This window comes from Varanus komodoensis, unplaced genomic scaffold (genome assembly GCF_004798865.1).
Source record: "Varanus komodoensis strain SLA01 unplaced genomic scaffold, ASM479886v1 scaffold50, whole genome shotgun sequence".
Classification (NCBI taxonomy): Eukaryota; Metazoa; Chordata; class Lepidosauria; order Squamata; family Varanidae; genus Varanus; species Varanus komodoensis.
In genome coordinates, this window is record NW_025336088.1 from 5,417,644 (window position 1) to 5,441,791 (window position 24,148).

Sequence of the window (24,148 nt, forward strand, 5' to 3'; positions counted from 1 at the left end):
GTTCTGCCTGCCAAAGCTTATGTGACAACACTTTCCAAGCCGGGAACAAAAGGCAACAGGAGAACTCTCAGGGTTAGCAACCTACACCCAAGCAACAGGGTCTCTTGCTTCAAAATTCAATGGTAACCATGAGAAAAATGAAGGAGGTGGCAGGAAAATATTTAGGGCTTGGCACTGGAAATCTGCAGAATCCTGAAACTAGCAGCTTTGTGGCTGCCACTGGGAGTTGGCATCTCAGGCCACTTCTTGCCATGAATGATTTAGGAGTTTTCCTCATGAAGCTAATGGGCTTTGTGGTTTTCCATCTTCCTGTTAATGCAGCCAAACAATCGAAGCTTTTAGAAGACAGCGGAGGGGCTGGTGTTTGATGCATCTCTCTCCTTCCTGCAGGCTGTTGCTGTGCTGGCAGTCTCATGACTGTCCTGCCTGCATTGTCCATTGTGTTGTAACAGCAAAGCAAAGAGAGTGTTGGAAATGAAGAGTATAGTTTTTCCCAGGGTGGAGAAACCTGTATGCTGGAACATTGCCTGCCTCTCTGCACATTAGGGAAACTGAGACATGGCCAGGGGAGAGAGTTCTGCAAAGCACGGACTTCTTCCTGTGGCCTTTTATTCATATTGATAGTAACTAATAGTACAATTATGGCACACACTTTGAAAGGATCATGGATTTTACTTTGCACAATGACTCACCAATATTCAGAATTAATTGCAGAATGTAAGGAAAGGTAGGAACCCAAACTCTTAGCAAGTGATGAGTTAGATGGTGCCTGATTTTACTGAAGGCCAGCCAGCCCCATGTCCTTGACATGGCTATTAGCTGGGCTCTCCCTGGTAACGGGTCGTAACAAGGGTGGCCATGTGCCCAACTTTACAGGGGACAGTCCTCTATTTGAAGGGCTGCCTGATCCAAGTTGATTTTAAAGATTGTTTAAAAGATTTTAACAAAACATTAAATGGGATCTGTGCTAGCAGTGACTGAACAAGAAAGTAGAGCTTGGGATTGTCATGGGCAGTTTTATGAAAATGTTGACCCAGTATGCCGCTGCTGTGAAAAAGGCAAACTCTGTGTGAGACATAATTAGGAAATAATTGAAAACAATGCTACCAAAATGTTACTTCCCTTATTTATATGGTGTGACCACACTTAGAATACTGTGCACAGTTCCGGTTATAGCACCTAAAAAAAGGATGCAGCAGACTTGGAAAACATGCTGGAAAGGGCAACTAAAATGATCAAGGGGCAAGAGCAATTACCCTCTGGCGAAAGGATGCAACAGCTGGAATTGTTTAGCTTAGAAGGAAGGCGAGTGAGGGGAGATGTAATAGAGGTGTACAGAATTGTGCATGGGGTAGAGGAAGTGGATAGGCAGATGCTTCCCCCCTCTTTCAAAACAGTTAGAACCTGTGATCATCCCATGAAGATGTTCAGTGAGAGATTCAGGAAAGACAAAAGGAACGACTTCTTTGCACAGCACACAGTTCAGCTATAGAATTAGTTTCCTTGAGATGTAATGATGGCCACTAATTTGGACCACTTTAAAGGGGATTGGACAAGTCATGGAGCATTGCCTATCAGTGGTTTCTGGAGCTGATGGCTCTGTGCTACCTCAGGGAGCAGAAACAATATGTCCCATGTACTGCAGTTGCTGGGGAACATGGGTGGGAAGAGGCTCTTGCACTCATGGACTGCTCATGGGATTCTGGGTGCAGCTGGTTGGCCCCTGTGTGGACAGAGCGCCAGACAGGATGTTCTTCTCCAGCAGAGCTCTTATGCTGTTAGGAAAAGAAAGCAGATACCTTACCTGTGCCCATCCACAGTGAGCACCTGTGTTGCAAAAATGTCCTTGGTCTTTTTCCTGGAGGGTCACAATTATCAGGAAAAGGGGAAGCAATGCCCAGGAGAGACTTAAACCATTTATTTTGCATGCAAAAGAAGTCAACAGCATGGCTCATGCCCAGAAGCGGAGCTGACAAAAAGCAAACGTTTGGGTCTGGGCTTTATAGGTTCCAAATTGGCAAGCAGTTCAGACCACGCATGTCCAAGAACTCTCCAGTTCCAGATCAGCCCATGCTGGCCTCCCACGTTATGGCATTTTTGGAGAATCATTAGTGGGGTCTTATGGCTAGGTGTTTCGCTGGTATTTTCTTAGAATTTTTTCTTATGATATTTGGGGTCTTGTTAGATGCCTCCCTTTCCTGGTTTGTGGTTGGAGTTAGTGAAGTTTGTCTGATAACTGCTTCTCCTTAACACTTGCGGTTATGCCAGGTGTTACTTTTAAAGCATCTAGGTGTCTTAATTTAGCTTCTAACTAACTGATCTGCAGCCTTAGACATGTAAAGCTTTCACTGATTAATTGATCTGCAGTTTTAAACACAGAGAGCAGCTTTCAGCAGTCCCAAAGCTATTGCGAAGGCAGGCTACCCAGAGGCCTTTGGCCCATGGCCTGGTTGAGGCCATGGTTGCTGGGTCACAGAAACGGCCTGTGTATGGTGGTCTTTCAAGTTACAGCAAGCTAGCATCATTACAAAATGGCTGGCCTTTTTCTAACACCTGGACAACAGACTGAGCAGCAGCACACAAGGCCCCTGGCCTCAGTCTACACCACTCTGGTGAGATGTTTTGTATTTCTATGTACATGATAATCTTTCACTTCTATACCTACAGTATGGAACATACGCAAATATTCTGCAGTTCCTTTGTCCCCTTTATTGGTGATGCGTAAGTGGCATTGTGTGTGTGTGTGTGTGTGTGTGTGTGTGTGTGTGTGTGGTGCAACTGGTCACTCTAGTCCTGAATAAGAAGTACTGGGAGGTTTTTGTTTTAAATGAAAGCACCATCCAGAGAAACCACAGGTATGGGCAGCTGGAAGCAAGATCAGTATTAAGTGAAGAGGGTCTTGTTTACTCCACAATAAAACCACAATCCAACACAAGGTTAAGCATGCCTAACTGCACGGAAATCTAAAATGTGAAATGCTGAACTCTTCGTGAATGCAAAGGATTCTGTCTCGGTATTTTAGGGACTCCTGGGCTCTTTTCCCAGCAATTGACAAAATATAAAATGGGAGAAAGAAAATCTATGTTATTCTTTGGTATGGATCCTTACCCTTTGTAGGGAGTTCAAGTTTCATAGGAAGATTTTCTCAGTTCAAGGCATTCCTGTTTTATAAATAAAAACATCCCATAAGGTAGGCCACAGAAAGATCAGGGAAAATGTCAAGAAACACAACACTGCAAATTTATGGTAACTGAACTGTAAACATAGGACATGAAACACTGGTTGTCTCCAACACAATTTTAAAATGTTCAAGATGGATCCAATATTTCTGTTCTTTTCACAGAGTGCAGCAGAACAGACAGAACCCCTGCAAAGCTCCAGTTCTTCCAAATATGACCTGTCTCAGACAGGTCCATAAAATACTGTTTCATGTCCTAGTTTATAGAAAGTTTGATGTTCCTCATTATGTTCTATATTTCAATCTGTTTTGTCCTTGAGCGACCTTCATTTAAAGGAGCTCTGACCCTCATTTTAAACTGCAGGGATTGAGCACGATGAGAACGCTACTTCAAATACTTTTGGCAGGTATTTAAAATGAAACCTATTCAAAGTCTCAAGGACCATGCACATTAGCCGTCCTGTATGCCGCAGAAGTGACAGTCTGCAGACATGCTTTGGAGCCAGACCCACTGGGTTCAAATGGGAGGAAAGGATGCACAAGAGAAGGCCCTAAACAATAGGAACTACTGTTCTAAGCTGAGAAGATATTTCTTCTTGACTCTAAATTTGGCTCCTATTTAGGCCCCGAGCATGGTAGCAGAATGTGCCCGTTCAGTCGCACCAAGAGACGCTTGATAGCCCTCTAGCTCAGAAGGCATTACACAGGGATGAGCTGACCCCATCTGAACATGATGCTTCTTTGAATTCAGGCTGCTTGAAGCTTTATCTTCAAAAGCCTTAGATGTAGCCCAGCTACAGCCTATTCCCCACTGTGGATTAGCAGCTTCCATTGAACTCCGCAGAGGGAAGGGCAGACGGGCCTTGTGTCGCTCAAATGCTGCTGTGCATTGATATTTTTTAATGGGGATACGAACTGAAGCCTGTTAAGAAATGCAGTTATAATTAGAGCCCAGCTCCCAGAGGCTGTCTAGGCACCAGCAACTAAGTGCATTGGCAAATAATGTCATTATTTGGTGAGTGCTTTAACGCAAAGGGTTTGGGGGTGGGGGTGGGGGTGGGGAAGACAAGTCTCTTCTTTGCCATCCCTTGGTAGTGGGTGTAACACCAGGAACCAGACAAAGGGAAATGCTAGACTCCTGTTATCAATTGTCATCTGGCTGATTAATCAGAGCTGAGGAAGTGAATATGAGAAAAAAACAAGTATTCTGAAACAGTGACTGCATAAATTCATCAGCCACTCAGTCCACAATGGCTAAATACTTGGGTTTAAGATAAGGGAATCCCATTTAACAAAAGGTGACTAAGCTGTAGAAAAATCAGGCCATCAGTCTATAGGTAAAGTCTGCAACAATAGAACATGAGAAATGCTTAGGCTTGCACCAGTTTAGGGATCCTGACTTCCACTGCACATCCTTCTTGTTAATCCAAGATGGTTGACTGTACTCATATGGTACTAAGTGGAATATATTTTGCACATGTTCAAAGATACTTTTATTTACCATCTCCTCACATGATGTCCCTGGGCTATAGCAGTAAAGATGGTTTCTGGAACTATACTCTTGTGAACCATGGTGCAAATAAAACCCTTCACGTTTGTTCCAGAGAGTGAAAGGGGTTCCAGACTTGATCAGTTTCTTTAGACTGAAAGTATACAACTCCTACAGTATCCTGCCTGATGCAGAGTTCTGTTTAATTTGGAAACTTGTGAGAACTTAAAAAGATGATATTTCAAGATATAATGTTAAAGAGAAATATTTCAAAGCAAAACCGAACACTTCTGACACTTTTTTACAAAATGCATTGTCTGTCAAACGTCCACATGAATTGAACCATATTTTGTAAGTGCTCTTTACTGTATCATGTAGATTTTAATACTGGCTTACTTTGTCTTGAGAGCCTGAGGGGATTGAAATGTACTCACTAAATTAAGTAAAATGCAGGAAAAGGAATGCTGTATTGTTGGACAGTATGATTAAGGAAATTTTTGACACATTTTTTAAACTTGCAAGAGTAGTAGCAACCACGTATGATTATGTTATGTGAAGTTACTTTTGAATAAATTCTAGTTTTGATTAAAATTTAAATCTTGGGCTACAGGGTTTTCTGTGTTTTCTCAGAATTGTTTTCCTAAAATATTTGAGTAAAAAAACTGTCAGCCAGCTCCCCTATCTGGAGATGTCCAGGTAGTGTCTACTTTTGACCGAGTCTATGACTCTTAACCGCTAAAGAATAAAAACATTATATTCTACTTTTACATTTACATTATGAACACTACAGCATTTATGATTATATACACTAATACACAAATATTAGAAGCACAGATATAGAAAAGTACTGAGTTTTAATACCTTGGGCTGAATCCAGACTAAATCTTGCCTAAATAAAGGTGAACCTATTGATATCTTCAGTGAGTCTACTCTCAGTATGACTTTTTCTGGATATAACCCATTGTTGTATTTTGATTTTGATTTTAAAAGGTCTTTGAATTTATTTAGAAGACTTGTTTTCTGGTCAAGCTGAATTTCAAAAGCAAAATTTTAAACATTCAGAATTGAAAAAGCTGCATCTGCATTGCTTCCCCTGTCTCAAGTACAGAATCTGTGCAAAGATCGTACCGTATTCACTGAAGCAAAAGCAAGCAGCTATCTGAAAGGGTATCTGCACATCCCCATTGGAAAAGGGAGCACAATAACAGGGAATAATTTTTCATATCCTGTAACAATGGCAACCATGCTTCTTCTGAGGTTCTACTGACCTGAGTGTATTAAAGATACTAACGTGGAATTTAAAGAGTCATTACAAAAGGTGTATGTAGAATGCAGGAAATCTCAGGAGGCAGTCCATAGGGGCATGATGGGATATTGTACTTAATTATACATAGTATGTATTTCCATCAACCTAAGGCAGGAACAACACTTAATATTTCACTCCTATGGTAGCATCTTTCATTGTCTTTTAGGCAAACACTTGTGGAATGGGGACAAAGGCCTGAGGTGGCAGAAAGGAGTCTTAATAACCATTTCATTATAAGAAAGAAAAATAACACTTTGTGCCTTAAATAGCACCTTTCATCAGACATGGGAGCATGATTGGATAGGCCTTCATTACAAAAAACAGTAGAGTTGGAAGGGATATGGCTCACCAGGAATGTTTTTTTAAAAAAGACTTATAAAAATACCAATTTTTAGTAAGAAATGATAATGAAAACTAGAAACAAGTATGTTTATAGGTACAGCAAAATGGGTTGTATAGTTTATAATCATATCCCAATTTCAAATCTCTCCCAATTTCTCCCAGTTTTACTGTCGTATGAGGCAAAACAGACTGAATGCAATTTATATTTTTACTGCTTTGTTCATACATTATTCCAAGATTCATTAACAAAATAAAATTAAAAATTTGGATAGGGGAGTATTCAGTAGGGTTGTTTGCTTGTCATGTGAGCCCACTTGTGGGGCTGTTGCATTGTGCCAAGTGTCTGCAGACACCATTTTTTACATGGTGCTCACAGCTGCCCAGCTTGCCATGGCTTGTTGTGTTGTGTGAACCCAAGAGGCTGTGGTCGTTTGAGGGTTAGACAACCATCAAATATTTGGGTGTTGTCTAAACTCAAACAACCCTCTGTTCGCAGCAAGCTGGGCACCTGGTATAGCACAAAAGCCGTCATGAGTAAATTAAGCTATAGCGGTTGTTTTGTGCAATCCAGTTCTATAATTCAAAGCATGTTGGCTCTGTTTGTAAGGCTGTATGGAATCCTCCATTTCAAGAAGCAAAATAAAATTCACAGTTCTAGAATAAGAAGCTAGCCACAGCATGGTGATCCCAAAAGAGGAGTGTTCTGAATGAAAATCAAAGAAGGCTTGCCAAGATTTATGTTTATTTTAAACATAATCCCCTTTCATCCATAAGAAATCCCAGGGTGCTGTGCATCACCTTAAATGAAGATAAATTCAATATAATGATACAATCACAAAATAAGAGGTATAAAAACTATTCAACCAATAAACCAGCAAGTCAGTCAGAGAGAGAAAAATCTTACCTGGTTTTTGGTTTTTTTTGTTTTTTGTTTTTTTTTCCTGTACAAAAAACAACACTTTTATTTGACATTGAAAAGAAAGGAAGGCTGGTGCAAATTGTATCTCTCTTGGGAGGGCACTCCAAATTGGGGAGACCATTGCAAAAATAAAAAAGCTTCTCTTTTATTAATACATAATTTATTTCTTGCATTGGTGGCACTTGGAGAAGGGCCTCCCTGAAGTTCTTAATCAAAGTCAGAACACAGAAGAGCTACCTAAAGACGTTTGGGCCCAAAGCCATTTAAGGTTTAATATAGTTCTTTAGGAATGGGGGTGATACAGCTCCACCTGCCCAGTCTTCAAGCTGCTGATTTTGATACGAGCTGAATCATCTGAACAGTTTTCAAGGGCAGTTCCAGAAGTAAAATGTTGCAGTAACCTAACCTGGAGTTTACCAAAGTGTGGACTCCCATGGCAAGGCCCTTCCTATGCAGGGAAGGCTACAGTTGGCATGTCAAGGTGGCCAGAGCTGGTAAAAAATACTTCCACACACCAAGGCTGTTGGGATCTTAATTAGGAATTTATTTATGATGATGCTCTGTGAATACAAAAGGACCCAGGAGAGGGAAGAATCAAGAAGAAAATGGGTAACTTTTAATTCTGGCCTTGGAATAGCTTTTTAAACAGGAAAAGATCACCTTTTGAAAATGCTTGTTTTTTCAAAACTCAGGAACAATCTAGTTTAATACTGGGAAACAACAGCTAAATGTGCATTGTATGTGATGCAATTCTTCAAACTTAGTAAATGGATAACTTATTTAATTACTTTTCTCAATTGCTTTTTCTCAGAATAAAACAGCCCCCTAAACTTTATATGTGAATAGACTGTTGTAACTTTTACAGGGAAGAGTGACATAAGGCTTTTTAAATGGATGTGTGGGTGAAACATACTTTGGATTTAACATGCATCTGTGAAGTATATGAACCTTACAAGAACAAGTATATTAACAGTAGGAATTCCAGTCGTAGTCCAGTCACAAAACACTAGAATCCATTGACATTTTATCTCCTCGCCTGCCAGTTTTCTCTTGTTCTTTCCTTGGTGTTCCACAACTTATCTTTATAACTGCTTTTTATGTACCAGAAAACATGTAGTTCTGTTTTCAGTCTGACTTTCTAAGCACCTCAAACAACTAAATAGCTACCATTTCAGAGGCATTTGAAATTCATGATGCTATATGGGCACCAAGAGCCTGAGAAATTGTGACCAAGGAAGAAATCTCAGACGGAGAGAAGCAATATTTGTCCACCATAAAGGCTCCGCAGCAGCAGCTGGGGATTCATTAATCGGTTTCCTCTAGGAGATAGCAGCAAGTTGTTGCACTCAAGCTGTTATTCGAACCAGCTTGTACGCCTTTCCTCCCCCAGGTCAAGCACCATTTTTCCTCATTGCTTTCCGATGGGATGTCTTTTATCATCTTCCATTGTTGGGGAAAATGTCTTTCTCAATTCTCCCCCTGCCGCAGCTCTGGAATCCAACATAAAAAAGCCAATCTTGTTTTCAATTTTGTCTTTGTCACTCTTCGTTGCTCATGTTTTGAGGTAGTAGAAGAATGTGAAAAAAGCCTTTGGAAACTGCTAGTGTTGGTAGGTCTTCTCAGGTGTGTGTATATAATGAAGCATTACAGTGGTTATTAGCATCAGTTACAATTATTGTGGCATATGAAAGAGTGTTATACTTACATGCCGAAGGACGAGCTATTATACTGCTTCATACATCAACTACTCTAAGGTTCCCTGTTTACAACCTACGTCTGATTATCACTGATGGTTTATCAAGTGGAATCAGAATTTTTCTAATCCACCTCTCTAAAAGTACTCTGCGTTATTGTGAAAACTAGAAATTCAGAAATTTATCTGCTTTTAATATAACGGGTGATATTTGATCATGTATATGGGGTTTTGTAAGATGAACTGACTGGAAATTTAAGAGAGAGAAATAGGGCATGGATTTTAGAGACTGTGCCAAAGAAAAAGCTAACACAAATCCTGTCTTTAGAATTCATTGCTATTGATAAAAACAAACAGCAACATTGGATTTACACCTCAAGAGAGCTTGTTGAAATCTGACTGTCTGATTTATACCACAGTCTCACAATTTAGTTAAGCCGGAACATTTGGTATGTTAGCAAATAAGTATATTTCTCTACCACTTTTTGCTCCTCAAATAGCGCCCTACATTAATTTTATTATGCTTATCATATTTTAACAATAAAACAACTGTTCAACTAGCAAAGAATCAGCAATATAGAGCCAGTAGAAACAATATCATCGGTAAAGAGACAATATTTATTTTCATAAGAAGAAGAATCTTAAGTCTACCAACCCTTGAAATGAAAAGAGGAAAGCTAGTAAACCCATCTCAGGAGGAAGGGGATTCCACAGCTTGGGTTGCACATGTTCACTAGCAGAAAAAGTGGGTTGCAGAGCAGAGTCCTCTGCAGAGATCTTAGCAGGTAGGCAGGATAATTGGGAAGCAAGTGGTCCATCAGGAGACCCAAGCCACCTGCAGCATTAGAAGTCAAAGCCAGCACTTCAAATTGGGTTGTGAAACTACTTAGGAGCCAATGAAGCAGGAAAGCAGAGATACAACAGGCTCCAAACAAGTGGCTTCTGCTGGCAGCAGTGTCCTCTACCAGTTGTTTTCCAGACTCTTAAAGGTAGTCCCATGTGCAACATCTTGCCACAGGTTGACCCAGAAGAGGTGATCAAAACATATATGACAGTGGCAGAAGTCTGCCTCCTCCAGAAAGGGCTGCAGTGCTGCATCCATCCAAGGCGTGCTGAAGTACTCGTGGCTACTACTGCCATTTAGGCATCAATGAGCAAAGATAGGCCCATGAAGACCCCCAAACTCTGCCTCTGATTTTTCAGAGGTGTGTTACCCTATGCAAATCCAAAGGAACAATCTTCTTTAGAACAAGTATTCTAAAGCACCTATATTTTGTTTTAAATAAGTCTCAGCCTGAGAATCCATACTGAGCCCATTTCACAGCCTCCAAACAGTGGTAAAAGATTTCTACTGTCTCCTTGGAGTGTGATGGGAAAGATAGATTAGGTTGTTACCTAAATGGTTCTGAAGACACCATTAACATCTATGGATGACTCATATAGATTAGGGTGAGGAAATTGTTATGCTCAAGGGTCAGATTACTACCTGAGAAATCAAGTCAGTGCCATTTGGGAGTAAACAATGTGGCCAGAATCCAAAATGGGCATGTCTATGTCACTTTCCCACATGCCATGCCATGCACACATGTACATCTTTCATGCAGATGCACACGCGTAGCTTTCCCAGTACTTCTTCCCCAGGTAATTCATGCAGCTCAGATGAAGAGAGGGCATATTTAACTCAGGCATTTTTGCCAAACTATCCCACCCACTGCCCCACAATGGAATTAAAAAATACTCAGCAGATCCACTGAGGAACAAAGGGGGCTTAACCCTTACTCCCATCATGGAGTGCTAGGACAGAGGTTTAAACTGCACCTAGCATGCTACAGCTGGGTAAAGATATTTTCAGGTCAGATGCTAATGTGAGATAAGCTATCTCTCCCCAACTGGGGAGAGGAATGTGCTTGGGAAGCAGCTGGATGGCAAGCTGGGAAACGCCCATGAGCTGGAGGTTCACCATGCCTGACTTAGATAAATGGTCTTCAACTGGTAGATTAGAACAGGTCCACTACTGGGATGCAGGCTGATTTGAAGGTAAGTAAAATGAGCAGCACTATCACCATACAAATATATGATAGAAAATTAAGGATTAGGAACCAAGATCTTTGTCTGAGCTAAGGTGAGCTTAAAGGCCTGGTCTGCAAAATCTGAAAACTACTGATGTAGGTATGAGACACGGAGAGAGGTTCTTGAGAGAACCCCAAGGAGTCAAACAACAATCACCCTGCAGAAACATCTGGAACCTACCCAAAGCCAAAACATGGTCAACAAAGAAACATGACACAGCAGAAGCCATAAGGAACCACTCTTCTTGCCCAGTCCTATGTGTAGATTCTCAGTCAAGGCCAGTGTGATATATGGTTGGAGTGTGAGAGTAGGACTTGCGAAATCTGTGCTTTGGTCCCCACTTGGCCAGGAATTTCGCTGGATGACTTTGGATCAGGCACTGACTCTCAGCCTAACTTGCCTCACAGGGCTGTTTTGAGGATAAAATGGAATGGATGTCATGTTGGGTTCCTTGGGGAAAAGGCAGTACAGAAAAAGCTACCAATTGCTCAAAAACCTTGCCTTAAAGAGCAGACTGAAATTTAGCTGATGACTATCAGCTAAGAGGATCCAATGAGGAGGAATTCTGAGAGGGTTACCCAAACCATAACCAATTATTGCTTCCTTCAGTATTGGAGGTATCTATTCTTTCTGTCACTTCTAAAGGAGAGAATGAATACTTTGGGTGATGGAAAGGGAGGTTTTCAAGGCATATTCTAAGGAGAACATTTCCAGTGAAAGCAAGGGAGAGATGGAGTGGGAATTTGGGCCCAGAAGTCCTGATCAGAAATATGGGAGAAAAAATGCATTGGGAGATTTAAGTGAAAGATTGTGGGAAGATAAATTGAAAGGAGAGAAGTGTTTATTATTATTTGGGAACCATTATGCTAACATTGTGATTATAGAATTGTTCTTATTAGGAACAGAGAGTACCATATTTCTATTTCTTATTTTGTTTTGGTTTAAAAGCAGCCAAGTTCTTCCAGGAAATACGGCAAAATGAATATAATAGAAACAAATGGATTAGAAAGATTGCCTAGACAAAACTGAGAGGTAAGAAAGACACTGGAGGTGGGGGAAAATTAAAGGGGCTGAAGATGAGATGAAGCTTAAATTTTCAGTAGGACTGCAAAAGGAAAGACCCTGAGAGAAAACTGGGCAGTTCTGGGAACAACTTTATTTACAAGAATGAAGGGAAAATTAGGGAATTTTGTCGCAGAAAAAGTATGGAGGGGATGGAAGAGGAAATCTGCATGGCTGAAAGAGGACTTTGGAGGAGAAAGTTTAACTGTAGAGGAGGATTTGCGGACTTGGGCAGAGAATTTATAGTCAAGGAAGAATTTGGGAGCGCTACAGTTAGGGAAAGGCTTGAAGAGAGTAAACGGGAAATTCGAAGGAGACTCTTGAGTTTCTGGAGAAAAGGCGTTGTGGTAGTTCGTCATTTTGCAATTTCTGGTATGCAAGTTTTGCCCTTTCATTGGGAAGAAGCGAGATCAGCCGTTTCCTCCTCCCAGCCCAGTCTATTCTGACTTGGTGACGGCTCTCCAGGATCTCACGCAGGGGTCTCTCACGTCACCTGCTACCTGAATGTCTGTCACGAGGGATGCCATAGCCTGAACCGTGAACCTGCTGCAAAGCACAAGCGCGACTGCCATTTCCCCTCACAAGACCTCCTTGCTGGGATTTAGCTCCACCCACACCTGCCGGGCTCGACTCCTCCACGCGCCCTCCAGGCTCAGGGCGGGGTCCACCCTTCTCCCGTTCTCGTCGCCACCTGCCCTTCGCTCCAATCAGGAGACCCGGACTGTAAACACCATACCAAGGCAGGGCGAAGCTAGGCGGGGTGGAGAAGAGGAGACCACGCCCCCTCACGAGCGACGCGGCCAATGGGAGCCTCGGGGGTGTGGCCTGTGTCCATGGGGACCAGGGCTGGGCTCAGGCAAGGTCTCTGTTCACCCCCATTGTTCGCCGGGGCGAGTCACTCAGAGCGGGGCGGAGTGGAGTCGAGTGAGAGGCAAGCAGGGCGGTGGCGACAGGGCCGGCAGGTGGGTCAAGGGGGGAGGGAGCCAAGCGTGGGGACCCTGGAGGGAGGGGAGGAGCGCCCCAAGAGGGCTTCGGAGGGGCCGCATCGGGGTGAGGGCAAGGGGAGCTCTTTTCGCTGGGGCAGTGGGGTTTTCGAAAGACAGTCCGAGAGGCAGCGGGGAATGCTTAAGGAGGGGGGCATCGCCATTGAAGGAGGCTCTGGGGACTGCTGCACAGCAGTTAAGTAATAGCTAAGACCCCCTGGCCCTAGTTATCGGGTGGTGTATAGGAAAGGTTTGGGGAATGAGCAGAGCCCTAACTTACGTACTCTTTTCCCCTCACAACATGAATAGGGGCGGTTGTCCTAAATTCTTCGGTTATCCTAGGGTGGGAGCAAGAGATTCTGTTTCGGGTTACTAAAGGATCTAGACAAGATCCGTCACGAGTGCTGCGAGAGCCTTGGAGATGGGATAGAGAAACTGGAGGGATGGGCAAAGAGGTTCGGGAGGGGTCATATGGCAGGGGAGGGGGCAGGTAAAACTGCAGTCATTCCGTGGGGTACCTTCTGGGAGTGTGAGAGAGATTGTGTGTGAGGGGGGTTGCAGTGGCCCTGCTCGATTAGAAGGTGAGTAGCTTGGTGGGGTGGGGCTGCCCGAGATACCCTTCTTTTGGGGCTGGTACTTTCCCGGTTTATTGGACTGATGGACTTAACTCTCTGGATCCAATCTGGATATGAAGGGAGGGCAGGGTGGAATGGCAAAATTAAGCGGTTGTTGCAGTAAGGTGCGCTCTGAGGGGCTAAATAATAAAGATCTCCCAGGCGAGCGAGTAAGGAGCAGAGAGTGGCAAACGAGCCGTAGTGGGGAAGCAGGCAAACACCAGGAATTTAGAAGTCTGCAGGGGGATGTGCGGTGGGAGATCTTGGGATCGAGGGTGGGGTTAGGGGGTCACTGAAAAAGAGTTTTGGAGGTGGAGAGGGAGTTTTCCAAAGAAGCTCTCTGTTGTGCCCGGGGGTGTGGTGTATGATTAGAAGCTTGAGGTAGTGGTATATACTGCAGGAATTATTGAAGGAAGATGTTAATTTTTTATTTAAGTTCGTATTGCACCTTTTCACCAAAAATGGTACAAGTTGAGAAGGGAAAATCGACAGATTGACATTTAGGATGGAAAATTAATTGGGAAGGGATGGAAGTAGATACAGGATTGGAAAAGGATGCACAGACAGGATGGGGGGGAGGCTGGCATTGGAGGGGGGCTTTTGCATCATAAATTCAAGAAGATCCCTTGGTTTGTTGTGTGACATTGGGGGATCAAAACCTTGAAAGCAGGGATCCTGGTTTACCAGTGGTAAGGAAAGACGGTATTTGTGGCATGTACATGAATCTGAGGGAAGAGCTGTATCTGTTTATTTGGTTCAGGATGTGCAAAACTCTGCTTGTATTAAATTGTGAATCTCTAATGTCTCGCACTGAGTTGAAAGGTAGCACTAAAATGGCTCAAACTCTTTTTTTGTGAGAGTTGAATAATACCTCCACCCTGGTGTTGGTAGAAGGAAGGATTGTATATGAACACTGCCTTTGTCTACCAGGAAAGTGTAGGGTGTTTAAAGTCTCTAGTGTGACTTACGATATTCCTTTGTGCATGGGGGCAGTGAAGGAGACTCCTAGTCCTCATCATATTTATGACTTATAAAGAGTGTTTGTGAAATGTGGCTCTTGTGTTCCCCTTATGAGCTATTGTGTATTAGAATTTCATAATCCAACTTGTTTCTCCCAGACACGCCCTTTGATCCATGTTGTCCCAGAAGCAAATTGCTCCTCATCGTTCAGCCATTTTAAGAGTCTATTAAAGAAACAAACAACTTCACACAGCACTACTTGTAAACAGTATAAAATGAAAGGAATTCACATGATGGTCAGTTGATTTCAGGAACATTTGGGAAGCTGATTGTTTTGTTTAATTTGCAGAAACATTTGTTGAAACTAAGGGGAAGGCCTGTGGTTTTATGTCTTATATTTTGTCTTGGTACAAACTAAGTAATAAAAAACAAATTATGTATCAGGAACATAATTATGCAGGAACTTCCCTATTTAGAAGGTATGTTTAAAGACTTCCCCTCTGATATTCACCAGGTATCAGATATGCAATACAAAACCTTTGCCAGGCGCTGCCCTGTAAGCACTCTGTTAATTGACTTGTCATGATTCCTAGGAACAAATTTGTTGCCAAAAATACATTGAAGGGTCCGTTAAAGTCTCTATAAATGTGTTCTAATCAGAACAGTCAATCACAGTGCATGAAATATTTCTGTATGAATATGAATGAATAGCTAGAATGGTGAGTGCGCTTTACAAATTACCTGTATTCTCCTGGCCCCAGACAAAGCTGAAGCTACCTCTCATGAGCACTTGGGAAGCCTGTTGTCGAATGGAAGAAATGAAGCTAAAAAAAGTTCTTTGTGTTAGGAGCTGTGTAAATCTGTGCTGTCAGTTTTAATAGGCAAGTGAAGTCAGAAGAGAGATTCTGACTGAATTAATCATTGCAACTTGATTTTCATTGATTGCCAAATTATGCAAAAAAAATCTCAGCAAGATAAGCAAACTTGAAATGTTCTCTTTATTTTGGAGTGCTTGGCTAGTAATGTGTGTGTGTTGGTGGTGTTTAATCACTCTTTCTAGAAAGTTTGCAAAGAGAAATCTCTGTAGCTACAGAACTGCTGTATAGTCTTTCATGAACCTGACCCTTCCTAAGCTAACCCATTTTTGGAGTGCTGATTTAATTAGTTAAGTTTCTGTACCTAAGGAATGGTTGATCACTGTATGTTTGGCTTTGCAGATAAATTTATTGCCAGTGCTGTTGTTTAAAGCGTAAGTGTCTCAACATGTTTGTTTTCTGAGACAGCTCTGTCATTACTTTTTAAAAGATGTAGAATACTGGGCATTTTGTTGCTTTGTCTATGTGCTGTATGAGTCATATGGGAACCTTGGTGTGTTTTTCAAGAAGTATGCAAGGAAGGGAAACTGGAAACCAAGAAGCAACTGACTGTTTCTGTTTCTTGTATGTGTCATGTCTTGTCTTGTCTTGTCTCCTTCATTTTCTCCAGCTCAAACCATTTATCTTACTGAGTTATTGGACTATATAGATCTGTGAGGAAGCAGGAAAGACACTGATTGGAAGAAAGGAAGTGAAGACTTGAAGCCAAGATTTCATTTTGGTGGTTCTGTAGTAGAACTGCTATATGACCTTGGGATGAGTAGTTTCACTTAAAATATATGCTGGGCAGGTTACATACTTGTAAATGTGCAGGGACAAGGAGTTGTTTACTTAAAAGTTCTCATGTTCCCTACCAGAAAAATGAAATGTGAATTAAAAAAAATCTAGCCAGCAGCTTTGTACATGTTTTCTTTTGGTGCATGCAAATATTAGTTTTGTAGGCCATCTCAGAATCCATATTTGGGTTAGACTGAGATCTGTGGAATAGAGGGAGCTGAAGTGCAAGTTATACTTGGATTGGACTTTGTGGTCAAGCATGACTGAAAATGTGCAAATGGGCCAGATACAAAGTGACAGCATTCATGGTATGGAGGCAGGAGGAATTAAGTTGGTAGCTGAGTGGAAGTTGGGGACAAGGAAGTTATGCAAAGTATGGAAAAGCTGCCACATGAATGCTAACTTTCTGAGGAAACACAAGGATCTGAAACTGATACAATCCTCTGAGTAGGAGCTTGACTTGAGGAGCTTGGAGATGAGGGTTAATATCTCACTTACTGCCATGAAGTTGTCTTATAGGTGTGAACAAGGTGTGCATTCTCATATCTCTAATGAGAAAATGGGTGTGGTCTACATTTTTTCTGTTTGTCCTCATTTAGCACTATAGGTCATCCGTAAAATGAGGAAGAACAGGGAAGTGTGTGGAATCACAAATCATTTTCATAGCCTGATTTTATACACGCGCACATTTGGCTGAAATGCTCCATCGTTTTAAGAAAATGTGCCTGTAGCATGCCTTCTCCACAAGCATAAGAGCTAGACATGCATGAAAGAAAAGGTGCAAGTCTCAGGGATCCATATTTGACTGCTTGCTGTATGCAGTGAGATATTGTTATGGCTGCAAGTCTCCACTGAATATGTATGCATAATGGCTTCCTGGCATATCTGAGCTAGAGGAGCTTGTAAATGTGGTTCTTGGATTCTGATTAGGATCTGAATGCATGCAGTCATAAGCCAACTAAAGCCTTGATCTAGGACTCTGAGTATGCACACATCTTGAGTTTGTTGTTTTAAGACCTTCCTGATAATTTGTCCCAGTATTGGGAAGATTTGATTCTCCTTTACGACACTCTGAATTTCTTGGAAATTGAAAGTTTTTAGCTTGAAACGCTGTTGCATTTGAGTTGGGGATTCCTTTCTTTGCTCCTGGCTTTTAATCCTGGCAGAGGGTGAGGGAAGGGTGTTCTAATTGCATTAGCCAAATGATTCGCTTAATTAATCGGGCTTGCAGCACAGATGAAAGGATAAGGCTGGGGAGTTGCCTGAGAAAGGAGAAGCTGTCTCTAATGGTGCCTGGAAAAAGAGAGGGAGAGAGAAAGAGAGAGAGATCCAATCTGAATGGAAGATCATGCATAATAAAAGGCATGCAGACATGTATGTGCAAGCACCATAACGTACCTTCCTCAGAAAGCCAAGCTGACCTTAAATTTTACTCTGAAACAGGCCCATCCAGTATGAAAGAGTCTTTGGTAGCCTTTAAGTTTGCCATAGAAAACTGTAATACCCTTACCGCCATTATTCAAAAACTTTAGAGTGGAGTCACAAGTTTATGGATGCCCTGTCCCTTGCTTCCCCACTTAAGGTTTTGGGAGGTATCTTATGGTTGGCTTGAACACTTCCTACCAGAGCAATGCTAGCATCGTTGTCACTTCTCATTTTCCTTCTTCCATTTTAATGTATCTCAGGAGCCTGTCCCTCAGCTGTTGACAGATAACATCCTCAATGGTTGTCATTTTCTTGCTAGTTTCATACTCAAATCTTAAGTTTGCTGGAGGATGGTGGTAAAAATGTGTCCATTATGTCATGTGCCAGGGCCAATAGTTTTGGCTATTTATGCTCAAAACCTCAAAATATGATTTGATTTGTTTGAATATAATTGTTTTTATTTTAAAGGCTCTATGTTAATGACTGTACTTTGATTGTTCTTTTGTTTTACTGTGCTGCCAGAAAGCTGCTAAAATGGGTAGAAATGGTGTGATTAATTGTGCCTTTACACTCATGGTCTTCATGCTTATGTACCGGCCATGCAAGAAATGCTCAGGCTTTTTGCATTACTTCCATTGAGCCTACATTGAAAACAATAAAGTAGAGGCCATATTTTGAAATTACCTGGACAGCCTGGCAAAAAAGCAGTTGGGCCAGCTTTAAAATGGAAAAGATGACCTAAATTATCTGCATGAAATAGGTAAGGTAATGCTTCTATGGGTGTGACTCATGGGTCTTTCTCAAGGTGTGACTCTCACTAGACCGAGTCATACCTGCTTTCTTTCTTAGGCTGGTGGTGGAAACAAGTTCCTTATACCACTCTATATTATTTTTATGGTGTTGTTAAACAATTAGAAGCTGCTAGGAAGCTGCTTTTAATTGTTTCAGCTGTCAGGTTCTTCTTGGGTGATAAGGTGCTTTATGTGGCAAAAATACTCTGGAGGGACAGTGAGCTAGATACCTGAAGTACCCTTGGCAAATACTGATAGCAGGGATGGCCAGTACTTCTGCGCAAATGGCATTTAAGTATGAGAATTCTTCAAGGTCGCTTGCAGAAGGGAGGATTCATATTCATCATACTTGGGTTGGGGCTTAGTGAGCAACCCTGGCTGAAAAAGTGTTAAATAGGACAGGCACTAAGTGACAAAATCTGGTATGGTGGCAGTAAGAATGGAGTTGGTAACTGAGGGGAGATACTGCTACAGAAGGGGACAAGGAAGATATACAAGGTATGGAAAATCTGCCACAGGAATACTAGCTTTTGAGGAAATACTGAGGGTCAAAAGCTTGCCCTCCATTTCTAAAAGGACAGTCATGTTATTTGTAACTGAATACTATATGTACATAAGAATCAGTGCAATAAAATTTGCTTCCCTGAAGTTGTTTTTTGGTGATTCATGGCTATTTGGTTCACAAGCCTAAAATCAAAGATGCATGATGGTTTTAATCAAGCAAATGACCAGCTTGAACAAACATGTTATGCAAGGTAACCTTGTTAATAAGTTAAAAACTGTCTGTGATAAGACTTTTTGTGTATTTTGAACTGGGACACTTAGATTTGCAAGTAAATGCTTGAAGGTTATGGCAAACTTAATGTGTGGGGCTATTAAACTTAGACAAGGCCAGGTTTAATTTAGATATCAGAATGTTAAGTTCTCTGCTTTTGGAATAGCATGCCTGGCTTATGGGGAAAGCTGAGAATTGTAGACCTTTTCCCCTATAAAATAAATAGCATCACACATTTAAATTGTGTATGGCCACCCTGTTTCTCTTGTTCTGTGTTATCAGTCTGGATTTTTTTTTCTTTTTTTTTGGTTTGGCTTGGATCAATTTCTGTGTTGTTCATCTCTCCCCTGTTGAGTGGTGAGCACTCCCTGAAAGAGTCTGGTATTTCCTTTTATTTGGCAGAAGAGCCATAGACCCATGATTTTCCAAGTTGCCTTGGAAATGGGAAGATACTCAAGTAAGACATGTACAAGAAAGCTGTAGAACTGGACTATCCTAAGCTCCAGAGGTGTTGTCCTTAATGAGAGTTCTTGCCATTTGACTTCAAAAGCTGCCGGTTCAGAATTCAGATAACATATAGGGAGAGACATAAATATCTCCATGACATTCAGAGGACAAGCTCCATAAGGGTTAAATATTTTGTTTGTTTCATGTATTTAATTGCTACAAGTATCTCTATGGATAGGATATTGAGTGGAGTTAAGTCTTTCCCCTAAATTGATGCACAAATCACTTAGTTTGGCAAAGTGTTCAATCCCTAAATTGAGAGATGCTTGTAGAGCGTGTGGAACTGGGGAAGAGCATCTCTCTCGTTTTAAAACACCTATATTAAAACCTGTGGTTCATAAATGAATAGATGGGTCTAACAATGTATGCAATGAAAGCTTTCATCCTGTCTAGTTCTTTGCTGATGTTTATCAACGTAGGCTGTAAAAAGCACGGAAGACTCAATTAAGCTGTCTTTGGAAATGTGGACCCTGTAATTCCTCAGATTGGAAAGCTTCCAGACAATGTCATGAAAAATCCATTTCCCTGCAAATTTGACTTAAATTAGCTTGGCTGCTTTTAGTTTTCTAGGGAATGTAATAATATTCTTTGTTGTGCTGATAGCTTGGACAGCTTTAATAGGTGGCTGATTTCCTAGCAAGCAAAGGGATCAGAATGGAATTACTCTTTATAGCAGGGGCAAACAATCTTAATTGTGGCAACTGCAAACTTTCGCTGTTCTTCCGGGAAGGATGGCTTAAAACTACCTGCAGCCATTTCTGAACACAGAGTTCGACAGTGCCTTGTTGCAGCCATCTGTAGAAGGGTGTATCCATGGTTAAAGGCTATTGCTGAAAAGGGTATCATGAATATGTTTAAGAGGTGCCAGCCAGGTTGAGGCTGGTGCTCATCATAACTAATCATAGGTTAATCTATTTAAGTATGTAGTCCATTCTGTGCTTAAGGGTGGATCAGGGTAACAAGAAATGTTATCTCTGTGGTCCTTGTATATGATAATGAAAGCTGAAACTGTGAAAAATCAGATTGCAAGCTTAATTAGTTCAGTCCTTAAATTATTTCAGAACCCAGGTGAATTATTCTGTTTATTATTTATTTCATTTCTGTTCTGCCCAGCACTTGAAGTTCTGGGTAGTTCTCAAGAATTCAGGAAACACAATGGACAAATACGACAAAAGTAGCATAAAACAGCATATTTTCCCAATGTACAACATATTAAAAAGTTCAACAGCTAGAACAAATTTTAGTTCAATAGCTGCACTTGTTATGAACAGCTGAGATAAAGTCTAATTTGAAGAACTAGACTCTAGGAGTTCTTAAAGTGTTTCAGTTGAATTTTCTATCATTTTGAGGCTCATGACTTTATTAAATTCAAAATGAAATTATCCTATAGCGAGGCTAGCAACTGACTTGAGAGAATATCCTTCAAAGGTTGGGGTTTGCAGAAACGTATGTTGATGCTAATAATGACTTAACAATGAATCTGTTAGATGAGAGGATTAGTGGTGTGCCTCCATTTTATTCCTTTTCTATGGCCATGCAAAGCAATGTAATGCCATCTTCATGATTCTGCAGGGTTGCATGCATCTTGTAGGAAATCTGACAATCATACAGGCACCCCAGTGGAAGGGTATTAACTCTAGGGTGAAGAAGCAATACTTTTCCAGCACAGCAATTTATTTCCAAGTTTACTTCCCAGAAGAACTGTAAACTTATTTTTCAGTATGAAATGTATATTGAGGAAGCTAGAAACTAAACCTTACTGCTGTCCTGCACTGAAATCTTTAAAGTAATTAATAGTGAAATTAAGTTGGAAATACAGGAGAATAGAATATCATGCTATAATAAAATAAAATATAAAATAAAATGGCTTGTATGCTCAGTCATGGCCTAAAGAGGCTTGAGGGCAGAGTAATATCTGAGAACGTGACTAGCCCTGGTAAACATACTGTCCTCTAAGAGTTCTTAATATGGGACTCAGCTTTGTATCTTACTCTTCTCATTCCCAGTTTGGAGAAGAGATCACTTCTAATTCTGAGACTGCTTATGCAGCTTTATCTGCACAGCTATATGATAGATGTATCATAAGTGGGGATGGGGGAGAACATGTTCTGTTAAGTGGGCAGAGTTGCATGAGGCCACATAATTCCCTGCCCACACTGTGATGTGATTATATTACATAGTAATGTGACCTAACCTTTAGTACCTTAGGTGCTTTCATCTGAATGGTAAAGGGACATGCCAGTGTAAATTAGTGCCATGGATGAGCTGCTGAATCCTCAGCCACCTGCTCAGAGTGCTGGATGATATACATCTTTAGTGGGTTGGTTCTAAATAAAGTTCTTCCCTGCCGGGTTTTGGAGGCTCACTGTGACAGTCTTGACAGTTCCTGCTGAGGCTCAGAGCAGGACCACGTCTACTCAGATTGACTCTAGAAATGCATCTTGGTTGTTCCTTTAGGTTGATTTACAGCCAAAGTAAGACAAAGTATTCCACCTTTCCATAGGTTTCTGTTAGCAGGTGACTTCAAGAACTTCCAGAACAACTGTAGACATTAAGGGTGTTCAGTACATTCCTCTCTGCTACTAGCAGCTGGGTTTGCAAAGCCAAATAAGCACCCTTTCAGAATCTTCAGCTACCTCCAAGTGTTCACGTGTCTGTGTGTGAAGCTTAATTTGCAATCTGTGTATAGTTTTTCCTGCTTGTAGGGTTGACTACCTGTTTACTTGGTATAGCAAGTGGCTTCATCTAGCTCTGCACTGTGTTTAATCCCAAAAAGGAAAATGTGTGTTTAAAAACAGAATGTGGTGTGTTGTTTTGCCTTTGTATGAATATTCTAAAAAGCAAGTTTCAAGTTCCCAGCTATGCAAAAGGAAAAGCCATTCAAGGCTACGAGGACGAGGACGGAGCAGGCAGGATAGGGTTTAAGTGGCCACTTTACAATTCCAAATTTCACATTTCCTTGCCACTTTTGACTGCCTGTCAACATTACACACTAGGCCGTATTTAGATTTTGCTCATAGGCCAACTGGCTAGCAGCCTTACCCTTCCTACACCACTTGGCATGGCTTGTTTGACTCTGAATGAGTTGCTTTCAAGTGTCCTGGAGCCACTTCGTCTGTGGCATCTTTAGGATCTAATATGACATAGGTTGATTGTGTTTGCAGGCATGCTGGTGTCCAGGTGGTGTTCTGTGGAGCAGATGGTTTGACTTCATGGTGTTTTGATTCTGATTTCCTTTTCATCCTGTTTCCTAAATTGGATACCACAGTGTTTCTTAGAAATTTCCATTACGTTTAAGTAAATTTCATCCGAATGACTATTAATAGCCTTGAATTTATGCTCAGCATTGAAATTTTAGGTATTTCAATAACACGCAGTGCACCACATTTCAGTAAGAAATATGTACTGTATTTCAAGAAGAAGATGAGCATCCTTGCCAAGACTTATCAAACTTGTTTTAGGGCATGGAGGTCACAGGACTTACTTCAAAGTCATGCACTGTTATGATATCTGAGCTGCTTGTGGTACGTTTGTGTGTTTGAGATCCACAGGACTCTGCTGTTTATGAGTTAGTATGTTGCTCCCTGCTGCAAGTTTTCTTAGCCCTTCACTTCACATTCATGCTTGAGATGATGTGCAACAGTCCTGTAAACCTTGATGTTGCTTCAGTGGCCTCATGCAGCGAGTGACACTCTCTAAACTGTCATGCTGTCTCTGCCTTGAGACACACATACAGCACGCAGGCTGTAGGAGTGATCGGAGCTTGTCAGCTGCACTTAGTTTGACGTCTGAAACACCTCTTTCTCCTTCCTCAGCTGTGATGTAGCAGAAACAACTTGCAGAAGTCTGAAGAAGAGACCAGTTTAAACGAACAGTTGCTTCAGTTTCAGATCCATACTTTGCCTTAAGTCCTGTAGGACCCTTTTCTTTTAGACTGACTTTCAAACTAGAAGGGAATAGGGCTACTCATGTCTTAAAAACTAGTGGCTGTTCCACCACCTATTAGTCCATGGGAGCCTTCTCCAACTTGTGCCCTCTTGGTGTTTTGAACTCTCAGGACTCCTGACCACTTTGTATGCAGAGTGGGACTGATGGAACTTGGAAGGCCAAGGCATCTATCTGGTGGGCACCCTTCCTATATATATTTCAGATATAGAGAGAGGGAGAGGGAAGAGACTGTATAACTAAACAGTGGCCTTGAGAAAACCAGGATAGCCTCTGATGGTTTGATCGAGCACGATCCTCTTCATCAAGAGAAAAAGGGTGTTGGGTAGGTGTACTGTCTGTACACCTGTACTAACTGACAGCATGCAGAAATGTCTGCCTTTCTCTCTGATAACACCTTAAATATTCCAAATGTTGGTGGTTTGTGTGACTGTAAA

At 41.5% G+C, this 24,148-nt stretch overlaps 1 protein-coding gene across 2 annotated transcripts in view; it reads left to right on the forward strand.

The window, feature by feature from the left end:
* Positions 1-12,931: 12,931 nt before the first annotated feature.
* LOC123031787 (junction plakoglobin) overlaps positions 12,932-24,148 on the forward strand; it is a 51,340-nt gene continuing 40,123 nt past the window's right edge. Inside the window, exon 1 of one of the 2 annotated variants that reach the window (XM_044447107.1) lies at positions 12,932-13,021. The gene's annotated coding sequence lies outside the window, so the exon portion shown is untranslated. The remainder of the gene's footprint in view (positions 13,022-24,148) is intronic. The other variant, XM_044447108.1, reaches the window with a different exon arrangement.